This window comes from Equus przewalskii, chromosome 12 (genome assembly GCF_037783145.1).
Source record: "Equus przewalskii isolate Varuska chromosome 12, EquPr2, whole genome shotgun sequence".
Lineage (NCBI taxonomy): Eukaryota > Metazoa > Chordata > Mammalia > Perissodactyla > Equidae > Equus > Equus przewalskii.
In genome coordinates this window covers 35589107-35615653 of record NC_091842.1, presented here as the reverse complement: position 1 = coordinate 35615653, position 26547 = coordinate 35589107, and positions in this window count along the sequence as shown.

Sequence of the window (26547 nt, the reverse complement as noted above, 5' to 3'; positions counted from 1 at the left end):
AGATAATGGTCTGCTTTCATTCTTTTGCTTGTAGCTGTCCAGTTTTCCCAACACCCTTTATTGAAGAGACTTGCCTTTCTGCATTGTATGTTCTTGGCTCCCTTGTTGAAAATTAGCTGTCCGTAGATGTGTGGGTTTATTTCTGGGTGTTGGATCTTGCTACATTGATCTGTGTGTCTGTTTCTGTGCCAGTACCATGCTGTTTTGGTTACTATAGATTTGTAGTGTATTTTGAAATCAGGTACTGTGATGCTTCCAGCTTTGTTCTTTTTTCTCAAAGTTCCTTTGGTTATTTGGAGTCTTTTGTTGTTCCATATAAATTTTAGGATTCTTTGTTCTATTTGGGGGCAAAATATTGTTGGAACTTTCATAGGGATTGCATTGAATCTGTAGATTGCTTTAGGAAATATGGACATTTTAGCTATGTTAATTATTCCAATCCAAGAGCACAAAATATCTTTCCATTTCTTTGTGTCATCTTCAATTTCTTTCAACAGTGTTTTATATTTTTCAGCTTACAGATTTTTCACCTCTTTGGTTAAATTTATTCCTAGTAATTTTACTCATTTTGTTGAAATTGTAAATGGGACTGTATTCTTAATTTCTCTTTCTGCTGCTTTGTTGTTAATGTATAAAAAGACAACAGATTTTTGTATGTTATTTCGTATCCTGCAACTTTACTGTATTCATTTAATTTCTAAAAGCTTTTGGTGGGTTCTTTAGGGCTTTCTGTATATAAAATCATGTCATCTGCAAATAGTGACAGATTCACTTCTTTTTGGAAGGGATCCATTTGGATCTGTTTTATTTCTTTTTCTTGCTCGATTGCTCTGGCTAGGACTTTCAATACTATGTTAAATAAAAGTAGTGACAGTGGGCATCCTTGTCTGGTTCCTGTTCTTAGAGAGCTAGCTTTCAGTTTTCCTGCATTGAGATTGATATTAGCAGTGGGTTTGTCATATATGGCATTTATTATGTTGAGGTATTTTCCTTCCCATTACATTCAGAGTTTTTATCATAAATTGATGCTGTATCTTGTCAAATCGTTTCTCTGCATCTATTGAGATGGTCATGTGACTTTTATTCTTCATGTTGCTGATGTGGTGTATCACGTTGATTGATTTGCTGATGTTGAACAATCCCTGCATCCTTGGCACAAATTCCACTTGATCATGATGTATGATCTTTTTAATGTATTGTTGTATTCTATTTGCTAGTATTTTGTTGAGGATTTTTGCATTGATGTTCATCAGTGATATTGACCTGTAATTTTCTTTTTTTGTGTTGACCTTGTCTGGTTTTGGTATCGAGGTAGGGTTGGCTTCGTAGAATGAGTTAGGAAGCTTCCCCTCCTCTTCAATGTTTTGGAAGAGTTTGAGAAGGATAGGTATTAAGTCTTCTTTGAATGTTTGGTAGAATTCACCAGGGAAGCCACCTGGTCCTGGACTTTCATTTTTGGGAAGGGTTTTGGGAGGTACTATTTTGATTTCCTTACTGGTGATTGGCTTATTCAAATTCTCTACTTCTTCTTAATTCAGTTTCAGAAGGTTGTATGATTCTAAGAATTTATCTATTTCTTCTAGATTATCTAATTTTTTGGCATATAGCTTTTCACAGTATTCTCCTATAATCGTTTGTATTTCTGAAGTGCCCATTGTAATTTCTCCTCTTTCATTTCTGATTTTATTTATTTGAGACTTCTCTCTTTTTTTCTTGGTGAATCTAACAAAGGTTTGTCAATTTTGTTTACTTTTCCAAGAACCAGCTCTTGGTTTCATTGACTTTTTTTTTTTCAGTCTCTATTTCATTTATTTCTGCTCTGATTTTTATTATTTCCTTCCTTCTGCTGATTTTAGGCTTTGTTTGTTCTTCTTTTTCCAGTTCCAGTAGATGCACTATTAGATTTTTTTATTTGGGATTTTTCTTCTTTGTTGAGGTAGGCCTGAATTGCCATAAGCTTCCCTCTTAGAACTGCTTTTGCTGTATCCCATAGATTTTGGCATGTCATATTTTCATTTTCATTTGTCTCCAGATTTTTTTGATTTCTCGTTTGATTTCATCATTGACCCACTCGTTGTTCAGTAGCATTTTGTTTAATCTTTATGTATTTGACGCTTTTCTGATTTTCTTCCTGTAGCTGATTTCTAGCTTCATACCTTTGTGGTCAGAAAAGAAGCTTGGTGTTATTTCAATCTTCTTAAATTTATTGAGACTTGTTTTGTGGTCTAATATGTGATCAGTCCTGGAGAATGTTCCATGTGCATTTGAGAAAAGTATATTCTGCAGTTTTTGGATGGAATGTTCAGTATATATCTACTAAGTATATATCTACCATCTGGTCGAATGTGTCATTAAGGCCAATGTTTCCTTACTGATCTTCTCTTTGGATGGTCCATCTATCAGTGTAAGTGGAGTGTTAAAGTCCCCTACTATTACTGTGTTACTGTCTGTTTCTCCTTTTATGTCTGTTAATAATTACTTTACATATTTAGGTGCTCCTATGTTGGGTACATAGATATGTACAAGTATTATATCCTCTTGTTGAATTGTTCCCTTTGTCATTATGTAGTGCCCTTCTTTGTCTCTTGTTACAGTTTTTGTTTTAAAGTCTGTTTTGTCTGGGAAAAGTATTGTCACCTCGGCTTTCTTTTCTTTGCCATTTGCATGGAGTACCTTTTTCCATCCCTTCACTTTCAGTTTGTGAGTGTCTTTAGGTCTGAAATGTGTCTCCTGTATGCAGCATATATGTGGATCTTGTTTTTTTATCCAATCAGCCACCCTATGCTTTTGATTGGAACATTTAGACCATTGACATTTAAAGTAGCTATTGATAAGTACGTACTTATTGCCATTTTGTTACTTTTTTCTGGCTGTTTTAGTAGTTCTCCTCTGTTCCTTTCTTCTTCTCTTGCTCTTTTCCCTTGTGTGGCTTTCTTTAGTATTATATTTGGGTTCCTTTCTCTTAACTTTTTGTGTATTTATTATAGGTTTATGGTTTGTGATTACCATGAGGTTCATATATAATAACCTACATATATAGCAATCTGTGTTAAGTTTATGGTTCTTTAGTTTGACCTCTTTCTAAAATCTCTACTCTTTTACTCTCCTCCTCCAACATTTTGTGTTTTTTATATCATATCTAACCTCTTTTTTTGAGCTTGTGTATCCGTTACCCTATTATTGAAATAGGTAACTTTAGTACTGTTGTCTTTTGACCTTCATATTATTTTCGTAGGTGATTGACCTGCTACCTTTACTGTGTTTTTGTCTTTTAAGGTGATTTTATTGCCTTTTTAAAATAATTTTCTTATTTCTATTTGTGGTCTTCTCTTTCCCGCTTAAGTCAGTCCCTTTAGCATTTCTTGTAAAATTGGTTTCTTGGTGATAAACTCCTTTAATTTTTGCTTGTCTGGGAAACTCTTTATCTCTCCTTCCATTCTGAATGATAACCTTGCCAGGTAGAGTATTCTTGGCTGTAGGTTTTTTCCTTCAGCACTTTAAATATGTCATGCCACTCCCTTCTAGCCTGTAAGGTTTCTGCGGAGAAGTCAGCTGATAGCCTTATGGAGTTTCCTTTGTATGTCACTTGTTGCCTTTCTCTTGCTGCTTTTAGGATTCTCTCTTTATCTTTAATTTTGGACATTTTAATTATAACGTTTCTTGGTGAGGGCCTCTTTGGGTTTATCTTGTTTGGTGCTTTCTATGCTTCCTGCACCTGGATGTCTGTTTCCTTTCTTAGGTTAGGAAAGTTTTCAGCCTTTATTTCTTCAAATAGATTCTCTGCCCCTTTGTCTCTCTCTTGTCCTTCTGGGACACCTACAATACAGATGTTAGTGTGCTTGATGTTGTCCCAGAGTTCCCTTAGACTGTTCTCATTCTTTTTAACTCTTTTTCCTTTTATCTGTTCTGCTTGGGTGATTTCCTCTAGCCCTTCATCCAGCTCACTGACCTGTTCTGTATCATCTACTCTGCTATTGAGACCCTCTAGTGAATTTTTCATTTCCAGTATTGTATTCTTCATTTCTGATTGGTTCCTTTTTATATTTTACAGTTCTTTGTTGACATTCTCAGTTCATCCATTCTTCTCCCAAGATCAGTGAGCATTGTTATGACTTTTTGTTTGAACTCTTTGTCATGTAGATTGTTTACTTCTGTTTCATTTAGTTCTTTTTCTGGGGTTTTGTCCTGTTCCCTTACTTGAAGGGTATTCCTTTGCCTCTTAATTTTGCTTCTTTCTCTGTGCTTATGTCTATGTATCAGGTGGGTCAGCTACATCTTCTGGTCTTGGAGAGGTGACTTTATGTAATAGACACCTTATGAGGCTCAGAGGTGTGCTTCCCTCTCATCACCAGTTCCAAATGTTCCAGGAATGACCCTGGTGTGGGCTACTTGTGTCCTTCTGTTGTGGCAGGTTTGCTCTTGCTGCAGGTGCCCAGGGAGGCTAGGCTGTCTCCCTGACCAGCTGGTTGCAATTCTCAGCAGTGTGTGGCTGCTATGGATCCTTCAATCACTTTATCAGGCATGGGGAGCCCCAGCATAGTTGGCTGCAAAGTCTAATAGCACATTCCTGTTGCAGTTTTTCTGTTAAGTGAGTAGGCCCCCATCATGGCTGGTTGTGAGGCTCAGAGGCTTACGGTTGCTGTAGGCCTCCGGCTTGCAAGGCTGTCATCAGCTCACTCGGCATTGCAGCTGAGTGGGGCCAGACCCAAGTACTGGAGTACCCAATGGTTTCAGGCTTTGGAAGACAGAGCTGATCCCCTATGTGGCTGTTTGAGAAGAACAGGTCTTCTGCCACTGATAAGCCCCAAGGCCCACAGGTCCACCTACACATCAACATGGTCCTGGCCTGTGTGTGTGCCCCAACTCCCTGAAGCGGACTCAGTTGACCCACTGCAGAGGCCCCATACACTCCTCCAAGGCCCCACACACTCCACCCCTTCCTCATGCACACCCTGCCCCACAGAGGCAGACCCATTCACTGGGCTGCAGAGGATCCAGGTTCCCAGCCTATGCAGGCCCGCAAGTTTCCCAAGGGCTTGCGGTTGGGTGGGGTCCTCCCCTAGGGCAGGCTGCCTGCCCTGGCTGAGCTGGATTAAATCAGCGCTCTGGTAGACCAGGCAGACCCTAGGCTAACAGACCAGGGGAAGGGCTTCTGCCAGTGTCTGTGTCAGCATACCTGGACTGGGTCACAGTAATGGCTGCCACCAATGTCTCAGTCCCTGGAGAAGTCTCACCTCTCACTGAGATGCACCCAAAGACTATCAGGTGAATCTCTCTTCACCAAAGGATTGTGCACCTTTCTTTCTGGTGATTTCAGGTTGCTTTCCAAAATGGGTGAATTTGTGCATAGGCCCTTTAAGAGCCGGCTTTTTTTCCCCTATGTCCAATAGCTTTTCTGGGGGTATTTCCCGTTGTTGTTAGTAGCCAGCAAAGCCTGATATTATGAGACTTGTCTCAGTTGTGCCAAGTCCAAAGGATGCTTATAGTGGTAACACTCCCCGACTCAGGTCCCACACTCCTCCAGGGAAGGCTACATACATTAGAATTGCCCTGGCCAGTGGTGAAGTGCTGTGGTTCACAAAGGTAGCGTTTTTCTCTCCAGGAAGGAACTTCTACCTTTTTCACCTCAGTCAGTACTGTCCCTTGTTGCAGGGGTTCTTTTTATCCAGTTTTCAATTCTCTCTCAGGGGTAACCATTCCCAGAGTAGTTGTAAATAGGTTGTGTCCATGGGAGGAGGTGAGGTCAGAGTCCACCCACGCCACCATCTTGGCACCTCTATGTGCACTCTTGAATTTGGCTTATTCCTCTATAAATTGTGCATGAAATGGCATAATACCCATCTAGTACAGTGCCTGGTCCATAACAAGAACTCAAGAAGTGATAGTTACCTATGAGTTGGCTGGACTAAGCTGCTTTCAACTTTATGAATCTGTGAGTTTTCTGGTCCTTTTCGACAGATGTTTGTCTTATGAACTCCTTCTTAGACCATTGTCAAGTGAATCCCTGGTCCCTTGGGTAGCAGTTTCTCAGCCCCTTTCTGAAAGTTAAACCTCTCCTATTGAGATAAACTTGTGAGATGACAAGAGAATATTTGTCTTTAAAGAGAACATTCCTAAGCAAATCCATTAGATGAATGTTCATGCTTGTGCTAATAGAGCTCTTGAATCATCTCAGCATCTTGAGTCAACATAAAACACCATCACCCCTTCCTCGTTTTGCCAAGGAAATAGCAAGTTAGTTTTTACCTAACCCTTTCAAAATCTCCAATTTCCCACACCACCTAATCTGTTAGCTCCCTCTCAAATGCCCACTTCCTGATGTTTTTCTACATCAATATCCATAAGTGAACACAATCCAGGTCTCTCAAAGATGAAAAATCTCATGAAAGACAAATAACAAAGCTCATTTTTTCCTGGGAAAGCAGGGAGGTGACTGGGCAGCTGAATTCACTGGGCTCCCAAGATGTGGTTTTCTCAAAGCATTGGCAGAGAAGTCAATTTGGCAACAGGGAAGATGTTGTCGCCAGGTACAAGGACAACTTGGGGTCAATGTGTAGAGGACAGCAGGGCAGGAAACCCACAAAGGAGAGAAGGAGCGTTACACCAATGGAAAATGACCACTTGGGACAGCAATTCTAGACAAACAGACCCGCGAGTGCAGGGTTTGCTGATTCATTTATTTATTTAATTGTGTATTTTCCCCTTAAAAAATATTTCTCATCAGTGTTATCAGCATGGCCTCAAAATGACTTTCCTATTATTGCTTATAAACAAACCTTTATCACAGATAGCTTGCCTGCTGAATTAAGACACTGTGTTAAGCAGTATATTGCTTCTGTCTGGCAGATCAGCTGTTTGTAGGAAGATAATAATACCAAAAGCAACCACAACAATCAGCTACTGTAAATTAACTTAACTGTGTGAAATAATGCCTCCCCTATCAGATTAGCTTTCTGAATGACTTTATCCTTAAATTAAAGCTTGCTGGGGCTGAAGAGTAAATCATTTAAATGGTGCCGGGTTTTTCAGGTAATGTCTTCATATATTACTGTAATTTCAATCCGCCAAGGCATGCAGATGGCTTTGGTCTCTAGCTGCATGTCTCCAAAAAACCCTCTCCTGCACTGCCATTTTGTAATTACAGCGCGGCTGAGCGCCTGCCGCTGCGAGATTTCCCAGGGTGCACCAGCAGCCAAGGCAATGTATCTTAAAATTATTATTCTTGTGTGGCCCTCGTAACATAAATGTAAATCTTTTATGCTAACGCTGTCAGAGGGTTAGCTCTGGGGCTCCAAGGTGTGCTGATGTAGAAATCACCAGCCATCCATCAACCGTGGACCATTTGGGATCTGGCAAATCACTTGCTTTGGGGGGAGGGGAGAGGACTATAAGCTGAATATTACTTTGGAGTTCGAGTGGTACCAAACGAGTCACTGAGTTCTTTTTTCTTTCCTTTTTTTTTTTTTTTTTTTGCAAGGGGAGGGCATCCTACAAAGCCATCTGTATGAGGCTTTCATAGCTCAGCAGCCCTCTCCTGGAGAGTAGGAAAGTTTGTCACAAATATAGGTCACTCCGTTACTGCAGAGATGTCTTCTCCAGATGAAATTTCGGGGAGAAGATGGTGAAGTAGCATCTTCAGAAAGCTTCCTGGAAATTAACCTTCTCTTTGTGCTCCTGCCTTGGGGAAGACGGTCTTGAGAAGCACCTGTCTCGTCCAAGGAAAGTGAGGTTACAGGTATCTGATCTTCTCATCCAGGGGTGTCCTAGTCCCCACCTCCCTCCTCTCTGCCAGAGTCCAGAGCTTAGGTCAAGGGACTGAGATGAGACACGGTTCTGCCAGACTGCGCACGGGAACAGGGAGGGATTAGGGGGCAAGGAGACCACAGAGGCAACCAAGAGACAGGAATTCAGTGCTGCTGAGACAGAGCAAGCTCAAAATCCAGAGAGTCTAAAGAAGCAATCAGAGACATGCACCTGGGAGATGAACGGTTTCAAAACGCAGGGGATGAGACCGAAAAAGAGGATCATAAGACCATGAGAGAAGATCAGATTAGTAACAATAACAGGAATAATAGTAACAATAGAATCATAATAGTAACAATGTAATAATAGTGATAATAATACAATAGTAATAACAAAAGGAGGAGGAGTAACAATAATAGTAGTAAGAACGATACTAGGGCAATTATTATGTGCCAGGCACTGTTCTAAGAGATTTATATACCGTGTATTCTATCTTTACCAACCAGTCTTTGAAGCTTTTCTTCACTAACTAGTGGGAACGATAGGTGAGTAATTCAGTCTGGCTTAAAGACAGGACCCGTTTCTTGGAAAGCATTGAAATTGGACAACGGGAACTTGGCCTTACGCATTATCTGGCATGTAAAGGACAGTAATTAAATGAGCTAAAGGGACATTTCCAGCGTCCATGTCCCCGGGAGACTTTGTGGACCATGGCAGCAGTGGCCAAATTTCATCCACATGTGAGTTCTTGATCCAAGAATTTGTTTCCTGATTCACAAGTTTATTGATAACAATAAAAAGAATGGCTCAACAGAAGAGTGCTTTATTTGCGCCAGGCACCAACAAAGCGTGTTACACAGATCATCTCGTTTATTCCCCCCAGTGACCCTGTTGGAGACATACTGGTATTATCTTTTTTTTTTTTTTTTTAAAGATTTTATTTTTTCCTTTTTCTCCCCAAAGCCCCCCGGTACATAGTTGTGTATTCTTCGTTGTGGGTTCTTCTAGTTGTGGCATGTGGGACGCTGCCTCAGCGTGGTCTGATGAGCAGTGCCATGTCCGCGCCCAGGATTCGAACTAATGAAACACTGGGCTGCCTGCAGCGGAGCGCACGAACTTAACCACTCGGCCACGGGGCCAGCCCCATACTGGTATTATCTTTGTTTTACAAATGACAAACCTGTAGCACAAAGAGGTTCAATTACTTGACCAGAGAGTAAACGATGAAGCCAGAATTTGAGTTCCAGAAGTTTGATTCTCAACCCTTTTAACTGTTGATCTATGTAACCCTGGATGGGAAGAATACTGACATGACACTTACATAATGAGGAGGGGCGCTAAAATTCACAGAGTGCTTCCTAATGTCAAGTCAAGACTCAAAAAGAAATGTAAGCATCTATATTAAAATATGTTTGGGGGTCCCTGTCCATCCTTGCCCTCTTGCCTGAGAATCTGACCCCATCGCAGCCTCTGGTATTTACGTGATGTTCTTGCATTAGTCAGCTTTATCTAGCTTATGCTAAAGGAACAACCCACCTTCCCCACCCCCCACCCCCCCCCCCCCCGGATCTCAATGACTTACAACAAAGGTTTATTTCTCACTCGTGTTACAAGTTGGTAGAGAGCCAGCTGTGGCTCTGCGTCCTCCTCTGAAGGAGCAGCCCTGTCTAGGACATGACTATTCTCATTACAGAAGGAAAACAGTGATGCTAGGTGGTTCTTAGAACTTCTACTCACAAGTCACTCGTGTTACTCCGTTCACATGTTAGCTGAAACAAGTTACACGGCCAAGTTGATATCAATAGGGTGAAAAGAAGAGGCTGGCAGGGGATGGAAAGTGAGTATTTGACAATTGCGTGATCTGCCCCCTGACCCTGCCCATGAGAGCTGCCACCCACAGCTGATTGGACAATGGGTAAGTACTCAACGCAAAGAGAGCTCATCCTTGGCTGGGGCAGAGGAGATTCCTCTCCTCAGAGTTTGGAGTTAAGACACCCCATGCTGGAACTTGAAGTGGAAAGATCATGGTATAGAGTGGGGAGGGTATGAGCACTCAATATGCCGGCTGATGAGGACACAGAGGACACACATCCTCAGGACAAGGAGAGTAAGACAGACACATGAAAAGAAATAGCAACCTAGAGAGCCTGAAGCCCTGGGGGAGAGAGAAGATTTCCTTTCAGTTGGTCTTTAGATTTGATCTTTAAATTCTTACAGAGTTATTAGAGTCCATTTGAGTGGGTTTCTGTTCCTTACAAAGCTGAGGCCTCAGAGAGGTTAAGTCACTTGCCTATAGTCACACAGCTCTTAACTGAGACAGCCAGAGTTCAGATATACATCTCTAAAAATGCCTTGATTTTTACATTTATTATGAAATATTTTTACCTCCAAAAAACATAATGAATAATTAAAAAAAACATGCACCTATGACCCAGCCAGTGAAACAAAATTTCACCAACAGAGCTGAAGACCCTGCGTGGCCATCTTGGTCCCCATTTCTCTTCCTCTCAACTGCTCCCCCAACCCAAAAGGTAAATATTCTTCTGAATTTTGCATTTACCATTCGCACGCATTTATTTATACATTTTCAAAAAACATGTGCATGCTTGCGTGTGCTTTTCAATATCATAAAAATGGGATCGTTCTGTATGTTTTCTTCTGAAGGTTTTTCCAACCAAAATTTACTAAAAGTGTCTCAAAGACACTGGTGCGGAAAGGTCTGTCTTAGGCTGGGTCCCTGGGGGGCGTTATTGGAGAGTGCTGGCAGAATCGACACTGTGGAGAGGGAGGTAAGCTGGTTTGAGTGGAGGGAGGAGCTACGCATTTGCCACAAAGGCCTCTGCCATCCCTGGGGAGTTCTGGAGCTGGGGTGGCCCTAGCAGTTGTCCCAAATGGGGGCAAGAGGGCCAGACCTTTCTTCCCTACGTTGCCCGGTTAATGCATTTGGGCTGCTCCTGGGGACACCTTGGGTGATGCAGCTTTCTTGGGCCAGAGGCATTTCCAGCAGAGCAACTCAGCTGAGCCATGGCAGCCCCCAACACTCTCAACAGCAGAGAGAATGAGCCCCTGTCCAGAAGGGGTGTCCGGGCAGTGCCACCCACCGGTTGTCACAGGCTCTGATTCTTGCAGGGTCCGGGACTGACCAGCTCGCCTTCCCAGAGAAGTTGCTGTGTGCTCCTTTTAGAGGCAACCAGAGACGACCAGGTGTTAATCGCCTGTCTCAATTATAATGTGCCAGCCAGAGAGGGAACGCCTTGTTTAAGATTTTTAGAGTAATAGGCCATTATTTCTAAGAAGAAGAAATATCCCTGGGGGCCACTGACCCGGAGAGCCTTTCCATTTTTCTCCTTCTTTGTCAAGCTTTTGTGACCCCGGGTATCGGAGCTGCAGCATTATGTAAGAATCCAAGCAAAGAGATTTGAACTTGACTTGAAGTCTTTCTTTAATATTCAATAAAAACTTGGAGATTTATTGGCCGATGGCAGAGACCAATTTCCTGTTACATGGACCAGAGAGGAGATTAAAAAAAGATTTTTAGAGCAGCGCCCATATTTCTTAAGAGAGGCAAAGAACAGAGCTCACCTAATTTTGCCGATTGGGCAGCTGGCACCGCTCTTTTCGCTAGGCCCATCTGAAATTAGAAGGCTGGAACTAAAATCCTGCAGTCTCCCCACAGGGACCATTTCAATTTTCCTCTGAGTAACAGCCCCATAAGGATCATCTTCACCGCTCTAAGGTCAAGGTTGGAAGTGGCTGAGTGTGGAAAAGATTGAAGACTGTGCCACAGGCTGTCCGTGATGTACACTGGCGTGCTCTCTGCAGCCAGAGGACAGAGGAGTAATTCCGGTAGGCTCCTGAATTTAAAGGCTCTGCTGCAAAGATTTGGGACAGGGCTGCAGGAAATATGGCAGAAAGTTCTGACAACAGGTTGGCATGAGCTATCAATTCCCAAAGTGTACCTGGCTCGGGGTCAGAGTGTCTGAGTGATACTAGCTCTGTGACCTTGAGCAAGTGACTTAACCTTTCTGTGCCTCTGGTTCCTTGTCTGTAAAATATAGATACCTAGAATACCCGCCTCACATGTCGGCAAAATGAGATAATGCATGCTGACCTTTGAAACAATGCTGGCACATAATAAGTACTCAAAATGCTAGGTTATTATTATTATTATCTTTATCCACTGGAAAGCCAACTAAACCCAGTTTGAGCCCGGCAAGCTCTAAGCTGATATATCAGAAGCAGCCTCAGTGAAATTAGGAAGCAAGGAATTCAATGCAACCAGGCAAATAGTTGGAGCCCGTGATGTGCTCGGCTCTGAGCTAGGCACTGGGGATCCACATACGAAGAAAACATGACTCCTGCATTGGAATTACAATCTGTAATCTACAGTCCTGAAGAAAAGACAGGCACACAAAGAGCAGAAGAAAGCCCCAACTGCCACACTTGAAATTATGTTCAAATTACAGAGTGCCCAGAACAAGGAGTCATTAAGCCTGTTCGGGAGTGGTCTGCAATGACATCCTAGAAGGGTAATATTGGAACAGGGTTTTAGAAGATGAATAGGAGTTTGAGAAGGTGAACAAGATGGAGAGAAATTCCAAGCAAGGGGTTAGCAAGTGAAAGTCACAACTGTCTAAAAGAAGATAATATGTGTGTATCTACAAAACTTCAAGCTTTTAGCATGAGTGTGGGCTTGTGGCCCACAAAGGTAGAGAGGTCATCAGGGACAAGAGCACGAGGAGCCCTGAATGTCATGATAAGGATTTTTGACAACCTGCAAACAACAGGAAAATAAGGCTCTGTGTCCCCTCCAGATTCCCCCATTTGGTTCTGTTCCTTGACTTGTCCATATCACCGATCCCTTCCTGCTGCACCAGCTCGCACATTCATTCTTCACACTTTAGTTGGGATGGCTTCAAAAACAGGTAAGCTAGCATCTCTGTCCTGGAAAAGCTCAAAGTTAAGTAGGAAAGACACACAATCACAGTGCAACCCGAGAGCTCTCACAATACAGGTAAGTGTGGGATGCTGGAAGAATGGAGAGGAGGGCATGTGAAAAAAAAAAGAGAGAGGAGCTACAGAGAAGAAGTGACATTGGCATGGGATTTTGAAGGATGAGTCAAAGTTCCGTCAGCTGGAGAACATGGGGGACAACATTCAAAGCCTGAGGAAGAACTCATTTAACTGTCCGAAGACATGAAAAGGGTCAGGATAGCTAAAATTATTGCATGTGAGTGTGGGTAACTCTCCCTATTTATTGGAGTGGAACATCTCTCCCAGAATCCCCAGATTCTTTTAAGATCCCATTGGCCAGAACTGGGTCACATGTTCATTCCCTAAACCAATCGTTGGCAAAGGGTAATAAGGTTCCCGTGATTGGCTTAGATCCCATCATGGACCACCTCCTTTCCCACTTTACCCAAACACACACCTGCCCAGACTGAAACCAAATAGAATTTTGTCAACAGAGAAGCAAGGTGAATGTCTATCAGGTAAGCAGCCAATAGTCTTTACCATAAGGGATGGATGACATCTCATCTAGGGTGAATCCACACAGAGTTGAGAAGATCCAGGCCTGATGTCTGATGATGGTCAATATTTTGAAGTTGGGGAGGGGAAATATCAGCAAGGAAGCCTCAGAATGAATAGCCAATGGGGTAAGAAGAAAGTGAGCGAGTTGTAGTGTCATGGAGACCCAAAGAGGAGGGAGTATGAAGGAGAAGGGATGTGAGAATGTCAATCACAGTAAGGCGTAAATAACTTTAAATGGCACAGAGTTTAGGACATTTCTATGTTCCAAGAGGATCAGGCAGAGGGAACAGTAACAGTTGAAGACCAGAGGAGTAACTTTTGACTGGTAAAATTCCAAGCACAGAGACACTTGGCTGAGAATCTTTGCAATCACAACATGGCAGCAGTGGCCTGCCTATAAGCCTGGCTCCGGCTGGAGTCCTAGGGATTTCTGTCCCAGAAGGTCTGGCAGTGACTGGCTTCAGGGAAAATGCTTCTCTGGGAGGAGGAGAGCTCTTTATCTTTGCCCAGCAGAAAGAAGGCAATCTCTTCTGGCAGTGAGGTGACAGGGTTCCAATGGATTTCCATCTCCCAGATCAGAATGAAACTAGAGGCTGTCAGCCAACCCTCTGAACGCTCAATCTTCCATCTTTACGAGTCTACAGTGATGTTATTGCAGGAGTCTTTCAGCAAGTGAAAGGGAGGTCATGCTGGAAGAATATATGCACAGAGTCCTCTGAGTTCTCTTTTTAGGGGCTCAAAACGTGCATATGGGCTTACAAAGCATCGTCTTGGACAGACAGATGAAGAGACAGAGAGATGGACAGTACTCACCATCAATCCTAGCCAAGACTACAGCCAGCTACAACCTTAGACACCTCATTTGCAAGAAACAATAGATTTTCTTTTGCGCTTATGTTTGTTGGAGCTGTTTTCTGTCTCATGTTGCAAAACAGTCCTGTCTATTACACTACCTCTGGCTTATTCTTTCTGAGCCTTGGTTATTTTTACTCGCAAAATGGAAACAAATAGCATCGGTCCTGCCCAGCTTGTAAGGCTGACATGAAATTGCTTTTGTAAAATGTCAAGTGTTGTAAGGATATAAGTCATTCCTGGATACATGGCCCTCATTAGGTGGAGGGCTATAGAACTCTCGACGCAGCAAAGCCTGCTCTTCCCTCAATGGTCTTCATTTCGATAGATGACAGCAACCAGTTGCTCTGTCTAAAAACCACGGAGCCATTTTTGATGCCTCTCGTTCTCCCACACTCCACAAGCAATCCTTCAGCTAATTCTGTCTACTCTAACTTCAAAATATGTCCCCAAAGAGTGTACTTCTCATCTCTTCCACAATGAGCAGCATCATTGGACAACCCAATTGCCACATAACTGGCCTCCCTGCCTTGCCATCCTACACTTTCCTCCCCACAGATCAGCCAAGGCAGGCAGTCCTTCTGAAATGAGAATGGCACCCCGCACTTTCAATGCTCCGATCACTTCCCATTGGCCTTCATCAATCAAGGCTCCTTCTTTGACCTGCTCCCTGACAGCCTTCATGAACTCACCTCCTAGCTCTCTCCTTCAGCTCAGCCTGCTCCAGTACCACAGGTCTCTCTGCTACCCTCCGGACATGCCAAGTAACTTCCTATCCCACGACCCCCACACGTTTTCTTCCCTCTGCTTGGAGCAGTTCTCCCACAGACAACAGCTTGGTTCAGTCCTTCTCCGTTCAGACTTCTGCCTAGGTGATGCCTTCTGGGCGAGAGCTTTCCTGAGCATCCTGTTTAAAGCAGCACAGAGATACTGGGACACCACACACAGACACACAGCATTTCCCACATCACACAAACACTTTGCTCTCCTTTGCTTTTATTTTCATTAAAGTTATCATAACTTGACATTATATTACTTATTTGTTTATCTGTTGATGTCTATCCCCCTCTCCAGAAAGTAGGGATAGGGAATTTGTCTCATTTATCACTCTTTCTCCAAATCCCATAACAGTGGCTTGGGATAGGATGGGAACTCAAGTATTTGTTGAACGAGGGAATGAATGAATGAATGGTGTTAGTCCCCCAAATTGACTAGCTATAGAAAGCTAAAAGCAACATTGAGGCGAGAGTGTGTATATATCTACCTCTCTACCTTTAAATTTGCTCAGTTTAACTTAGATCCCACTAAGCCCACTATTTCCATCAGAGGTGAGTCCACGCCCTACCCAGGCTAACCAAACTGTGGTACAATTTGGGCTGCTCTGTATGTCTCTCCCCAGCCTGTTGGCACATATGGAGTATAGCTGGGCTCTGCAACCTGGCTCCTGAACACTAAGTTGCCCCTCCTCTTTGGAGTTCTCAAGAACTATGGTGATAATGATGCGCTCATCATTTAATTCACTAGAAACATACAAATCTTAACAGAATTCAAACTATTCAGAAATCTGCTCTGGGTTAAGAGCACTGTGGTCCCACTCAAACACAGAATGGGCACAGGTTGAGTATGAATATGTAAGTTAGCAAAGTGCGTGCTTCATAACATCAGCTCTGGGTCAGGAGGAAACACGCAAAATGTGTGCATTGTTGAGCACTTTTACTGGAATGACCACGGAGACGAAGTCAGGCCAGGTAAATCATTCACAGGTGTTCCAGTTGTTTCCATGTCTCCACTTGGTTTGTAAGAAAAAGAATAATCGCGATTCTTCCAAGATGGCGCCGTGAGTAGTCCTCTTTGTCTCTCGCCCTTCGAGTCTACAATTATTTGGACACTTATCGCTTGACAAAGGATATCCAGACAGCATCTCAGGACGTCTGAGACACCCACGCGACTATACATCGGAAGGCGGACGGACTTTCCTCCGGGAGGATATGGAAATAGGTGAAAACTCTCCGACCCCGACGGGCAGCCTAGTACCCGCAAGCGGCTTTCTTCCATCGGACGCCCCCAGAGGATCCACACACATCTAGGGTAGGAGCGAGAACACAACAGAGGAGCGACGGTGGAAACAGGTGACCAGAGCCCTACTTAAACCCCCCGCAATTACTCCTAAACGCAGAGGGAAACTTTGGAGTTGCACACCTGAGCCCGCGGGGAGAGTCTCTCCCCGCCATTGGCGGGGAGACCCGGCCTGGTGCTCGGGGCGCCCGGAGGGTCCCAGAGAGAGACACGGTGGGCACGGAGGTCTCCCAGCTGCCGTTGCCCGCCCCGTGGGACTAGGGATTGCCGGAGATCTCGGAGAGGACCGGGGCGGGGGATCTTTCAAAGGCGGGTCCGGCGACCCGGTGGGGAAGCGCCGGAGCTCCGCCAGGCAGCAGACAAAACTCTCTGTCTGCCGGTAGCAGAGGGGCCACGCTGAGCATTCAGAGCTCCCGGCAGTGGCCCGGACAGAAGCCCAGAGGGCGGGGCGACCCCCAGCTGCCGTTGCCCGCCCCGTGGGACTAGGGATTGCCGGAGATCTCGGAGAGGACCGGGGCGGGGGAATTTTCAAAGGCCGGATCGGCGACCCGGAGGGGAAGTGCCGGAGCTCCCCCAGGCCGCAGACAAAACTCTCTGTCTGTCGGTAGCAGAGGGGCCACGCTGAGCACTCAGGGCTCCCGGCAGAAGCCCGGACAGAAGCCCAGAGGGCGGGGCGACCCCCAGCTGCCGTTGCCCGCCCCGTGGGACTAGGGATTGCCGGAGATCTCGGATAGGACCGGGGCGGGGGAACTTTCAAAGGCGGGTCCGGCGATCTGGTGGAGAAGCGCTGGAGCTCCGCCCGGGCAGCAGACAAAACTCTCTGTCTGCCGGTAGCAGAGGGGCCACGCTGAGCATTCAGAGCTCCCGGCAGAGGCCCGGACAGAAGCCCAGAGGGCGGGGCGACCCCCAGCTGCCGTTGCCCGCCCCGTGGGACTAGGGATTGCCGGAGATCTCGGAGAGGACCAGGGCGGGGGAACTTTCAAAGGCGGGTCCGGCGATCCGGTGGAGAAGCGCCGGAGCTCCGCCCGGGCAGCAGACAAAACTCTCTGTCTGCCGGTAGCAGAGGGGCCACGCTGAGCATTCAGAGCTCCCGGCAGAGGCCCGGAGAGAAGCCCTGAGGGCGGGGCGACCCCCAGCTGCCGTTGCCCACCAGGTGAGGCTAGGGATTGCCGGAGATCTCGGAGAGGACTGGGGCTGGAGAGAGTTCCAGAGACCCAGCTTAGTAGCCTAGGGGGAAACCCTACAGGCTCACAGAAGCCTTAGGGAAAGCCTCTGCACAGCACCAGTAGAAGGCACCCAGCCGCCAGCCACAAGGCTGGAAGACCCCAGGGCAAAAGCAGCATAGCTAGGTGTACTAACCACAGACTGTAGAAGATGCCAATAGCTCTCCTGCGACCCATAGAGGACAAGTGAGATTTGGTGGGTGCCGACAGCAACCGAGCGACAAATAAAAGTGATCCCACCCCTGGCCGCTGGAAAAGCCCATAACACCGGTGCAGACCCCAAGGAGAGAGCGCATCTAGGTGGGCAACAACAGTAGGCACCTGCAGTCTGAAGCCCCCCGTGACGGCCCCCACAGCAGAGGAGGGAATCCAAAGGGCCACTGTGGCTACGAAGAGGGGCCCAGGCCCAGTTAGCAACTACGGACAGGGTTCCTGGTTGGTGAAGTATAAACAGCTGCTCCCCCCACCGCAGCAGCTGAAACAAGTGAAAGGAGCAACTAAACTCTATCTCCATGCGGAGGCACAAATCAACATCATCAAGCAATATGAAAAAATACATCAAATCTCCAGAACAGAAAGAAAGTAACAAATACACAGAAAACAATCCCAAAGAAAATGAGATATATAACCTAAATGATGATGACTTCAAAACAGCCATCATTAAAATACTCACTGAGTTAAGAGAGAATTCTGACCGACAACTCAACGAGTTCAGGAGCTATGTCACAAAAGAGTTTGATACGATAAAGAAGAACCAAACAGAAATACTGGAAATGAAGAACACAATAGAGGAGATTAAGAAAAATCTAGATGCTCTGAACAGTAGGGCCGATAATATGGAGGAAAGAATTAGCAATTTGGAAGATGGCAATATAGAATTGTTGCAGGCAGAGGAGGAGAGAGAAGCAAGACTTAAAAGAAATGAAGAAACTCTCCGAGAATTATCAGACACAATTAGGAGATGCAACGTAAGGATTATAGGTATACCAGAGGGAGAAGAGAAGGAGAAAGGGGCAGAAAACCTATTCAAAGAAATAATGGCTGAGAACTTCCCAAATCTGGTGAGGGAGATGGATCTTCAGGTGACAGAAGCCAATAGATCTCCAAACTTTATCAATGCAAGAAGACCAACTCCACGGCATATAGTAGTGAAGCTAGCAAAAGTCAACGACAAGGAGAAAATATTAAGGACAGCCAGGCAAAAGAAACTAACCTACAAAGGAACCCCCATCAGGCTATCAGCAGATTTCTCAGCAGAAACTTTACAGGCTAGAAGAGAGTGGAATGATATATTCAATAATCTGAAGGACAAAAACCTACAGCCGAGAATTCTCTACCCAGCGAAAATATCCTTCAAATACGATGGAGAAATAAAAACTTTCCCAGATAAACAAAAATTAAGGGAGTTCATTGCCACAAAACCTCCTCTTCAGGAAATCCTCAGGAAAACCCTCATTCCTGAAAAATCCAAAAAAGGAAAGGGACTACAAAACCAAGAGCAGAGGAGATAAGTAGAAGGACAACAACAGAGAGTAGCAGCTCTACATCAGAACAGATTAAACCATGGGACGAGAAACAAAGGAAACTGAAGAAAACCGGAAAACAAGACGCAAAATGGTAGTGGTAGGCCACCACGTCTCAATAATCACTCTAAATGTAAACGGATTGAACTCCCCAATCAAAAGACACAGAGTGGCAGGATGGATCAAAGAACAAGATCCAACAATATGCTGCCTCCAGGAAACACACCTCAGCCCCAAAGACAAACACAGACTCAGAGTGAAGGGATGGAGAACAATACTCCAAGCTAATAATGAACAAAAGAAAGCAGGTGTAGCTATACTAATATCAGACAAGGTAGATTTCAAAGCAAAACAGATAAAGAAAGACAAAGAGGGACAATATATAATGATAAAAGGGACTCTCCACCAAGAAGACATAACACTTATAAATATATACGCACCCAACACAGGAGCACCAAAATTTGTAAAGCAACTCTTAATAGAACTAAAAGAAGACATCAACAACAATACAATAATAGTAGGGGACCTCAACACACCATTAACACCAATGGACAGAACATCCAGACAGAAAATCAACAAGGAAATATTAGAATTAAATGAAAAATTAGACCAGATGGACTTAATAGATATATATAGAACACTTCATCCAAAAACAGCAGGTTACACATTCTTCTCAAGTGCACATGGAACATTCTCAAGGATTGACCATATTTTGGGAACCAAAGCAAACATCAATAAATACAAGAGAGTTGAAATAATATCAAGCATCTTTTCTGATCATAACGCTATTAAACTAGAAATCAACTACAAGAAAAAAGCAGAGAAAGGTGCAAAAATGTGGAGACTAAACAACACGCTTCTCAACAAACAATGGATCATTGAAGAAATTAAAGAAGAAATCAAATATTATCTGGAGACAAATGAAAATGAGAACACGACATACCAAATCATTTGGGATGCAGCAAAAGCAGTCCTAAGAGGGAAATTCATCGCAATACAGGCTCACCTCACTAAACAAGAAAAAGCTCACGTAAGCAACCTCAAACGACACCTAACAGAACTAGAAAAAGAAGAACAAACAAGGCCCAGAGTCAGTAGAAGGAGGGAAATAATAAAAATAAGAGCAGAAATAAACGATATTGAAACAAAAAAGACAATAGAAAGGATCAATGAAACAAAGAGTTGGTTCTTCGAAAGAATTAACAAAATTGACAAACCCCTAGCCAGACTCACCAAGAAAAGAAGAGAGAAATCGCAAATTAATAAAATCAGGAATGACAGAGGAGAAATCACAACAGATACCAATGAAATACAAGAGATCATAAGAGAATACTATGAAAAACTATATGCCAACAAATTGAACAACCTGGAAGAAATGGACAAATTCCTAGACTCCTACAATCTCCCCAAACTGAATCAGGAAGAAATGGAGAATCTGAATAGACCAATCACAAGTAAGGAAATAGAAACGGTAATCAAAAACCTCCCCAAAAACAAGAGTCCAGGACCAGACGGCTTCTCTGGAGAATTCTACCAAACATTCAAAGAAGACTTAATACCTATTCTCCTCAAACTGTTCCAGAAAATCGAGAAAGATGGAGAACTCCCTAACACATTCTATGAAGCCAACATCACTCTGATCCCCAAACCTGACAAGGACAACACAAAGAAGGAGAACTACAGGCCGATATCACTGATGAACATAGATGCAAAAATCCTCAACAAAATTTTGGCAAACCGATTACAGCAATACATCAAAAAGATTATACACCATGATCAAGTGGGATTTATACCAGGGACACAGGGATGGTTCAACATCCGCAAGTCAATCAACGTGATACACTACATTAACAAAATGAAAACCAAAAACCACATGATCATCTCAATAGATGCAGAGAAAGCATTCGACAAGATCCAACACCCATTTATGATAAAAACCCTCAGTAAAATGGGTATAGAAGGAAAGTACCTTAACATAATAAAGGCCATATATGATAGACCCACAGCCAACATCATACTCAATGGACAAAAGCTGAAAGCCATCCCTCTGAGGACAGGAACAAGACAAGGGTGCCCACTTTCACCACTCCTATTCAACATAGTTCTGGAGGTGCTGGCCAGAGCAATTCGGCAGGAAAAAGAAATAAAAGGAATCCAAATAGGTAACGAAGAAGTAAAACTCTCGTTGTTTGCAGACGACATGATCTTATACATAGAAAACCCCAAAGAATCCACAGAAAAACTATTAGAAATAATCAACAACTACAGCAAAGTAGCAGGGTATAAAATTAACGTGCATAAATCAGTAGCATTTCTATACACTAACAATAAACTAACAGAAAAAGAACTCAAGAACTCTATCCCATTCACAATAGCAACGAAAAGAATAAAATACCTTGGGATAAACTTAACCAAGGAAGTGAAGGATCTATACAATGAAAACTACAAGACTCTCTTGAAAGAAATAGGCGATGACATAAAGAGATGGAAAGACATCCCTTGCACATGGATCGGAAGAATAAACATAGTTAAAATGTCCATACTACCTAAAGCAATATACAGATTCAATGCTATCCCAATCAGAATCCCAAGAACATTCTTCACAGAAATTGAACAAACAATCCTAAAATTCATATGGGGCAACAAAAGACCGCGAATTGCTAAAGCAATCCTGAGCAAGAAAAACAAAGCCGGCGGAATCACAATCCCCGATTTCAAAACATACTACAAAGCTACAGTGATCAAAACAGCATGGTACTGGTACAAAAACAGGTCCACAGATCAATGGAACAGAATTGAAAGCCCAGAGATAAAACCACACATCTATGGACAGCTAATCTTCGACAAAGGAGCAGAGGGCCTACAATGGAGAAAAGAAAGTCTCTTCAACAAATGGTGCTGGGAAAACTGGACAGCCACATGCAAAAGATTGAAAATTGACCATTCTTTTTCTCCACACACCAAAATAAACTCAAAATGGATCAAAGACCTAAAGATTAGGCCTGAGACAATAAGTCTTTTGGAAGAGAATATAGGCAGTACACTCTTTGACATCAGTTTCAAAAGAATCTTTTCGGACACTGTAACTCCTCAGTTGAGGGAAACAATAGAAAGAATAAACAAATGGGACTTCATCAGACTAAAGAGCTTCTTCAAGGCAAGGGAAAACAGGATTGAAACAAAAAAACAGCTCACTAATTGGGAAAAAATATTTACAAGCCACTTATCCGACAAAGGGTTAATCTCCATAATATACAAAGAACTCACACTGCTTAACAACAAAAAAACAAACAACCCGATCAAAAAATGGGCAGAGGACATGAACAGACATTTCTCAAAAGAAGATATGAATATGGCCAATAGACACATGAAAAGATGTTCATCATCGCTAATCACCAGGGAAATGCAAATCAAAACTACACTAAGATATCACCTTACCCCCGTTAGATTGGCAAAAACATCCAAAACCAAGAACGACAAATGTTGGAGAGGTTGTGGAGAAAGAGGAACCCTCATACACTGTTGGTGGGAATGCAAACTGGTACAGCCACTATGGAAAACAGTATGGAGATTTCTCAAAAAGTTAAAAATAGAAATACCCTATGACCCAGCCATCCCATTACTGGGTATCTATCCTAAGAACCTGATATCAGATATCTCAAGAGTCCGTTGCACCCCTATGTTCATTGCAGCATTATTTACAATAGCCAAGACGTGGAACCAGCCTACATGCCCAGAAACTAATGATTGGATAAAGAAGATGTGGTATATATACACAATGGAATACTACTCAGCCATAAAAAAAGACGAAATTGGCCCATTCACAACAATGTGGATGGACCTCGAGGGTATTATGTTAAGCGAAATAAGTCAGTCAGAGAAAGACGAACTCTATATGACTCCACTCATAGGTGGAAATTAGTATATTGAGAAGCAGATCTGATTGGTGGTTACCAGGGAAAAGGGGGGTGGGGGGAGGGTACGGAGGGGGAAGTGGTGTACCCACAACATGACTAACAAAAATGTACAACTGAAATCTCACAAGGTTGTAATCTATCATAACATTAATAAAAAAATAAAAAAATAAAAAAATAAAAAATAAATAAAAAAAAAAAAAATAAAAAAAAATAAAAAAAAATAAAAAAAAAAAAGAATAATCGCAAAAGTCTTTAATGACACCTTATTCTGTGCCAGGCACAGTGTGAAGTGCCTTACTGAACTTGTCATCTAATTTAGGAAGATAATCACTTTCTACAACCACGAGGGCGAATGAGATTGATGGAACCTCCAGTTTCTTGCACCTGTCTTGAGATCCAGGCCTACATCCCCAGCTGCCTGATGAGACACCCTCCCCTCCGTGTCCCACAGTCACCCCAAATTCACTTCGCCGCGAACAAATTCACCGTCTTCCTTCCCAGCCTCTCCTCTTGGGTTGCCCATCTCAATGAATGTTATCACCGTGTACCAAAGCGTCAAAGGTAGAAAACAGATGGCCCCTAGACTCTGCCCCCTCTCTCCTCTCTCCAATGCGTTCTCTCTCTGCAATGGCAGGAGGGTCAGTCTCCTGCTCTCTGTTAATTCTGCTGCTGCCTTTGGTGCCCCTCCCTGTGGGGAGATTATACATCCCTGCCCTGTCGAGCCCAAGAGGAACCGCAAGACCTGCTTTGGCTAATGGAAGATGAACAGAAGCATTGTGTGTCTCTTTCAGGCAGAACCTTGAGGAATCAGTCTGGGATTCATTGTGGCTACTTTTCCCTCTGCCACAGCTGCTGAATGTCCCAGACAGAGGCTTCCCTCTGAGCCCACATCCTGGCATGAGGCTTGGATGGAGAAGAACCCCAGCCAGCCTATGATGGACATGTATTTTAAATGAGAAAACAGTCTTGAAAGCCACTGAGACTTGAGGGTTCGCTGTTACCACAGCACAACCCAGCATATCCTGACTGACAGGTTACCCTAATAGATATCTGACTTGGATTAACAATCATTTCCGCCTAGATTTCTAAACTACCAGGTCATCCTCCAAACCTGGAAGATGTGATCATGACGTCAGCAGTGTGATCACGTCCTTCCCCATTCTCTAACTTAAGCCTCAGCAAACTTTTCCGCAAAGGGCCAGATAGGAAATATTTTAGGTTTTGCAAGCCATATGGTCTCTGCCACAATGACTCAACACTGCTGTTGTAGTGTGAAAGCAGCCATGACAATAAATAAACAAGGGAGTGTGGCCCTGTGCCAGTAAACTTTATTTATGGGCACTGAAATTTGAATTGCATATCATTTTCGTGTGTCACGAAATCTTCTTCTTCTTCAGATTTTTTTCAACATTTAAGCATGTGGAAGCCATTCATAGCAGATGAGTAAGCAGGCAGTGGGCCACATGTGGCCCTTGGGCTGTAGTTTTCTGACCCTTGATGTGACTGAAGGCTCTGGAGCACTAAGCATGGCCTTGAAAGCCCTTCAGGATGTCACCCCAATGGCTTTGTCTCACTCACACACACACACAGTTAGTGACGGTCTTCTGGAAGCTACCATCAATCCCTGAATCCACCTTATTCTTGTGTGCATCTGGGCCTTTGCACATGCTGATGCTTCTGCTATGAATGCCCTTCCCCTCCCTCCTTACCTAGTAAGCTTTTATTAATCTATCAAGGCTAAATTCAAATGTCACATTCTTCATAAAAACTTTCCCAACGCCCGAGGCTGATTTCGTTGCTTTCTTTCTGTGTTCCTGTAGAACTTGCATGTGTGCTCTTATTATAGAACTCATTAATATTCTGAAGTAGGGTTTCTCAACCTTGGCATGACTGGATTTGGGGCCAAATAATTCTTCGTTGGGGGAGGGAGGCCTGCACTGGAGGATGTTTAGCAGCATCCTAGGCCCCTACCTACCAGATGCCAATGACACACTCTCCCCAGGGTGACAACAAAAAATGTCTCCCAAGATTGCCAAATTCCTTTTGGCCCATCCCCCCCCCACCACCACCACCCAGTGAGGACCACTGCCTTAAATATTTATTTGGGCCTTTAAACTTATATCCCCTTGAGGACAAGGGCTAGATTTTCTTCTTTATTATCATAAGCACCAAGCACACGGGTTAGCATATAGCAGGACCTTCAGTAAATATTTGTTGAACGGAAAAATGAATAAGACATTGAAAATCATTGACTCCATTAGCATCGATCTGAATAATTTTTTAAAAGATGCAATTCCAGTAATTCTGCTGTTATTTTTTTTTTTTTACCTTTGCAGAGAAGCCAGTTTTGTAAAATCTGAGCATCCTAAAAGGATTTTCTAGTACGTGTATTGTTTTATTTATGCTGCTCTCACAAGTGCAATTAACAATGCATCTGTTTTACTAAAATTCCCTTTGTTTTATGTAGTGCTTTGTATTTCTCTGAATGTGCACAGGCCTGGGCTTTGCACAATCTGCAAGTGGGTAAATTGCTGCATATGGATGGGGAAAAAAGACAACCAAAAATCTTCCAGCGTCATTTCCCTATTCTCTGGCCTATCCCAGGCTAAATGTGCTAATTAGTTTACACATCCCATCCTACTTCCAGGAGATCAGAGAAGAGATAAGAGGCAATCATGCTCTCCAGTGAGAGCATTGTGTTTGGGGGCCTGTTGACTTTTCCCTTTAATTGGCATTTGGATAAGTCCTACTGGAGACTCCTTCCTCTTCACAGTCAAACATACTTAAGTAACATCCACACTGAAACCCACTCATAAGGAGGCATCCACTGCTCACGGACTCTGAGGTCCACTTGATCAAAGGAGATCAAACTTTAAGCTGTAAACACGTTTCTATCCAAAGTCCTAGATTGGTCAAATGGGTGCCAGAATGTAACACTTTCCTGGTTTGGATATTAAAGATGATAGGCGAGTGCTTGAACTAATGCTAATGAGAGTTTTACCTTTAGGAGAATTAGTATAATAACATTTTAGAGGGAGGGAGGAAAGCTCCTAACCCGACTTGCAGGGGGCCTTGCTTCTTAACCTCTGTGTACGTGGTTCCCTCTGCGGTAGAACAGGAATGATAGTAGTGTCCACATCCTAGGATAGTTATTAAGATGAACAGATGAATGCATGAAAAGTACTTAGCAAAATGTTGGCGTTACAGTAAGCACACGAGTGCCTTCTATTGAGACCCCAGGCAGTCAAGCATTCTTAGCTGTTACTGTACCAGAAGTTAAAATTGTCCTTCAGAGATCATTTGGTTCATATCTTTCCTTTAAGAGATATGAACCCTTAATACCCAGACCCCAAAAAATTTCTTTGTACCCAGAGGTACTGTGACAACCATCGACCAGATGAAGGAAATGGAGACAGACCCGATCTTCCATGTTTTGGGAACCTACTGTGCGTGAAGCTTTGTGTTTCAGTTGTGTATTCCTTCACCCAAGAATATAAACCCCATGAAGCCCACGACCTCGCCTGATTCACACGAGAGAGTGTGACAATAACACTGTGACTGACGAAATCACAGGATATTTGGTGAGAATAAAAATGGGAGTCCCAAGGATGAAACCCTGATAGAGATGACAACTAAGCTGAGTCTTACAGAAAAAGCAGGCGAGAGAGAAAAGTATTGGGT